This window comes from Gadus chalcogrammus, chromosome 12 (assembly GCF_026213295.1).
Source record: "Gadus chalcogrammus isolate NIFS_2021 chromosome 12, NIFS_Gcha_1.0, whole genome shotgun sequence".
NCBI classification, from domain to species: domain Eukaryota; kingdom Metazoa; phylum Chordata; class Actinopteri; order Gadiformes; family Gadidae; genus Gadus; species Gadus chalcogrammus.
This window is the reverse complement of record NC_079423.1, coordinates 10,568,375-10,573,374: the sequence shown is the minus strand read 5'-3', so window position 1 is coordinate 10,573,374 and position 5,000 is coordinate 10,568,375. Positions and strand designations below refer to the sequence as shown.

Genomic DNA, 5,000 nt, shown 5'->3' with positions numbered 1-5,000 from the left:
ATCACTATACTGTCCTCATGTTTCACAAAAATAGTTTTGAGAGACGTTGTCAGTTTTTGTATGTTGCTTAAATCCTCCAAAGCGGTTGGCAGTAAACATCAGGTCACGGTACGCCACGGTAGGCCACGGAGGCAATGAGCTCGAGTTGAAAAAGAAAAAGCTTATAGCACCTGGTATTCCCAGGCGGTCTCCCATCCAAGTACTAACCAGGCCCGACCCTGCTTAGCTTCCGAGATCAAACGAGATCGGGCGTGTTCAGGGTGGTATGGCCGTAAGCAATTAGTACAGGCGCAAAACCAGGTTTTATACAGTAGCACATAAGGAGTGAGAAAGCTGCTGAGGTTCGACGTTACACTTTTACAAAAACAATCATTAGTTAGATATAAACGGCAGTAATTGATTCAGTAGGACTCCTTATCCATGTAAACGATCATTGTGACATCTGAATTCATTAATTATCTGAAATACACTGCGTGTGCGTGTGATGTTAAATGTTTGGACCAAGGTTAACGGTTAAAGTGTCAGAGATTGGGTGGTGATTTTTTGACGTCCTCCCATGATCTGAAGTGAGCGTGCGTGTTTGTGTTGGTGAAAGTTTAAGAAATGTACAACTGTCGGTTCAGCTCTCTGGTGCTCCCTGCTGGCAGTATCACTATACTGTCCTCATGTTTCACAAAAATAGTTTTGAGAGACGTTGTCAGTTTTTGTATGTTGCTTAAATCCTCCAAAGCGGTTGGCAGTAAACATCAGGTCACGGTACGCCACGGAGTCAATGAGCTCGAGTTGAAAAAGAAAAAGCTTACAGCACCTGGTATTCCCAGGCGGTCTCCCATCCAAGTACTAACCAGGCCCGACCCTGCTTAGCTTCCGAGTTCAGACGAGATCGGGCGTGTTCAGGGTGGTATAACCGTAAGCAGTTAGTGCAGGCGCAAAACCAGGTTTTATACAGTAGCACATAAGGAGTGAGAAAGCTGCTGAGGCTCGACGTTACACTTTTACAAAAACAATCATTAGTTAGATATAAACGGCAGTAATTGATTCAGTAGGACTCCTTATCCATGTAAACGATCATTGTGACATCTGAATTCATTAATTATCTGAAATACACTGCGTGTGCGTGTGATGTTAAATGTTTGAACCAAGGTTAACGGTTAAAGTGTCAGAGAATGGGTGGTGATTTTTTGACGTCCTCCCATGATCTGAAGTGAGCGTGCGTGTTTGTGTTGGTGAAAGTTTAAGAAATGTACAACTGTCGGTTCAGCTCTCTGGTGCTCCCTGCTGGCAGTATCACTATACTGTCCTCATGTTTCACAAAAACAGTTTTGAGAGACGTTGTCAGTTTTTGTATGTTGCTTAAATCCTCCAAAGCGGTTGGCAGTAAACATCAGGTCACGGTACGCCACGGAGTCAATGAGCTCGAGTTGAAAAAGAAAAAGCTTACAGCACCTGGTATTCCCAGGCGGTCTCCCATCCAAGTACTAACCAGGCCCGACCCTGCTGAGCTTCCGAGATCAGACGAGATCGGGCGTGTTCAGGGTGGTATGGCCGTAAGCAAATAGTGCAGGCGCAAAACCAGGTTTTATACAGTAGCACATAAGGAGTGAGAAAGCTGCTGAGGCTCGACGTTACACTTTTACAAAAACAATCATTAGTTAGATATAAACGGCAGTAATTGATTCAGTAGGACTCCTTATCCATGTAAACGATCATTGTGACATCTGAATTCATTAATTATCTGAAATACACTGCGTGTGCGTGTGATGTTAAATGTTTGAACCAAGGTTAACGGTTAAAGTGTCAGAGAATGGGTGGTGATTTTTTGACGTCCTCCCATGATCTGAAGTGAGCGTGCGTGTTTGTGTTGGTGAAAGTTTAAGAAATGTACAACTGTCGGTTCAGCTCTCTGGTGCTCCCTGCTGGCAGTATCACTATACTGTCCTCATGTTTCACAAAAACAGTTTTGAGAGACGTTGTCAGTTTTTGTATGTTGCTTAAGGCCAGACATGGCAGGTGAATAGGGTAAAAATTTTCAATACAAGGGATCACCATGAAACTTTACCAGTTGATTACATACATCATTATAAGAAAGAAATGTATTACAAGTCTTTGAATTTTGCATATTTAATTATGCTAATTAGGCTGAATCTCATTAAATATGCATGTTTTTGCATATATTTCCGGTGCATGAATTTTAAACTGTGATAAAGCCAGGACCAAAATTCTTTTTTTATTTTGTTTATATATCAAATGACAAAAAATCCTCACATGGATTTTAGGATATCTGCTTTTATGACCTGGGAAATCAAAATATACTATCCATGGCCTTAAAAACCCTATTTTCGCCATGATTTCCAGGTAAAATGACCCATAAATCTGGCCAGGAACAATTTATAAATAAATCCATGTGTAGATGTCTTCATAACAATGCTATGTGTGAAACTGGGAAGTGTGGTGTACCTAGGTTCTACATAGGCTGAGAAATGTGCACCTAAAAATGGAAAAACACTCATTCTGAGAAAACGGCATTTAAAGATTTATATAGGGGATTTTCATACATTTATACAGCAAAAATCTACTAGAACGCAAAATAAAGGCTCAAGCTCTTAGTCATAACAGTTTTGAATATATAAAGAACATTTAAATAAATAATTTAATAACATGGCAGCCATAGAAAGCCAACAACTGCTGTAACAGGCTGGTTAATTATACGGTATTGTGCAGGTGAATAAGGTAAGATTTGAACTTATACATACTGTATCATCATGAACCAGTTCATAACTTAAATCAAAATGATTACACAAAACATGCAATTCATTTTTTTAATCTAGTTTAAGTAGGCTATGGTAATTAATTGATTTGCATATACAGAACATTGGGCCTACATTTCCATCCCTGCACCATATGTCGCCCCCTCTTCCTGTTCTTGCTGGTGCCTTTTCACTTTTCTTTCATTGCTCTCATGTTTTCTCTTTCCCTTTGTTTGAGGAGACAGGATGGCATTTGCCTTGGTGACCCTCAGCATGTCAGCTTCCCTGATGGTGTTTAGGGTGATTGTTGTGCTCTCCAGCCACAGGTTGGCCATCACATTAAGGATGGCTGACGCACCCTCATTAAAAGATGATATGGCCATGCTTACAGCCGCCTCCACTCTGTTTCTCCCCACAAACACTGTTTTTGGGCAGCGAGCCCATATAACTGAATTGAGGCACTCATTGTTATTTTGTGTGCCCCCATGCTGCATTTTTTGCAGGAGACTGTCACTTGACGTTCGGTGATAAATGGGCACAAGTGTCTGACCCACTTCCCGGGACAAATGGTTTTTTGAGTGAAGCGAGTGGCTGTCAGGGGTCTCTCCGTTGTCTTCCGCCCTCCTAAAGAAGCACCACTGGGGGTTGCATCTGTTGTGCAATGGCACTTCGTCAGTAGACATGCAATGGAGCAGGCCCGCCCATATCTCCGACTTCATGCCCTCAATGTTTCCCTGATTATTTAGAATGGCCCCCCTGTAAAAATTTTGTAGAGATTTGCACTTCTTTGCCGTGAGTTTCCCTGATCCCTTGCCACCCAATTTTTTGCCTACACTTATCTTTCTGAGTGCAGTGCCCATTCTTTTGTGAGCATGGTTAATGCACTCGAGTTTGGTGACCTCCTGACCCGGGTAGGGCTTCAGCTCTACTACCTGCCGGAATGCTGAGCTATCTCCATCCGACAGCATCTCCGTGTACCTGAGCTGATGACGGCTCACTGACCTACCCCACATCCTTTTGGCAGCCTCCTGCTCCATGGCCTTGCTGGAGCCAGCAAAGTTTTTAGCGCAGTCAGCCTTGTGGCCTTCTTTCCAGCTGTCAAACTCCTCCTCACTGATTTCTCCTGCTTTCAACACACTGTTCTTACAGGCGCATGCATGGCAGTAAGATGACAGGATCTCGTAATCTATAACGAGACCTGTCAGGATGTCAATGCAGACACCCACACCGTAGTGTGAGGTGAAGCCTCGCTTCTGCCAGGTCCCATCGAAGGAGACCCCAATGTCTATCACAGCATCCGTATCCTGCCTCAGTGACTCAGCCACCTCCGGATCCATATCTGCATACGCCTGCCTGATGCTCTCCCTGGCCTTGTGCAAGGACCCTAGTCCCCTCTCAATTTCTGCCACTAAAATTAAAATACACACTGTGTCAACATCTGCTCATTTTATTATGTCCTTTTTTTTTATAACATAATCAAAATAATAACAATGTATTATTAGCCTAATATAATATTATCTGTTGTATGGTGTATTATGTTTACTACTAGTGGTGTAACATAATTATGTTGGATGTGTATTGAGTTAATACCTATCTACCATAATAATGTGTACATTTACCTAATACAGTAGCCTACATATATTTATTATTACTAGACCTACATTATTATCATCCAAGTCTGTAATCATTCCTCATCTTTCCATAGCCTACCTGTAACTCTTTTGTCATGTCGCTGGTACGTTTTCAAATGAAGGGAAGGGATCCCCAAAACCTTGCTGATCTTTTTCAGCGCAGCATAACCCAAGCCCAACTCGTGTGCCAACAGCACCATTCGCACATTTACGTCAAAGGCGACGTCTCCGCGGGTCTCACTTTGCAGTCGTGTGGATGTATACACGCTTCGCCGATACCCACCCTCAGCTTTACAACGGTTGCACTCCAGAATCAGGCTACTGCAAAAGCCCTGGTTTTTTTGATCAATGTTTATTGACAGATCCGATTCGGCACAGTTAGGACACAGAAGATCATTTATCATCTCATTTAGACGAGAGACATGGACAATCAACCACTGCTGTGTCGCGCAGTCAGTGGCACCCTCTATCACCTCACGGTTAGTAAACAACTTACGACCGGACGCGCTGTTCACTGGAGGGTTATGAGGCAATTCGGCCGGCTGATATATTCTCGTGGATCTTGCTAGACCCATTTGTGTCTTTCTTTTAGCGGACAATTTAGTAAGACGAGGCATTTCTA

The 5,000-nt window shown here is 42.9% G+C and overlaps 3 non-coding genes across 3 annotated transcripts; all 3 read right to left on the bottom strand.

Moving 5' to 3' along the window:
- Positions 1–158: 158 nt before the first annotated feature.
- LOC130400656 (5S ribosomal RNA) lies at positions 159–277 on the bottom strand. Its single transcript, XR_008903134.1, has one exon. It is a non-coding gene; the product is annotated as a 5S ribosomal RNA (ribosomal RNA).
- Positions 278–796: 519 nt separating this feature from the next.
- LOC130399742 (5S ribosomal RNA) lies at positions 797–915 on the bottom strand. Its single transcript, XR_008902242.1, has one exon. It is a non-coding gene; the product is annotated as a 5S ribosomal RNA (ribosomal RNA).
- Positions 916–1,434: 519 nt separating this feature from the next.
- LOC130400684 (5S ribosomal RNA) lies at positions 1,435–1,553 on the bottom strand. Its single transcript, XR_008903161.1, has one exon. It is a non-coding gene; the product is annotated as a 5S ribosomal RNA (ribosomal RNA).
- Between the last annotated feature and the right edge of the window lie 3,447 nt (positions 1,554–5,000).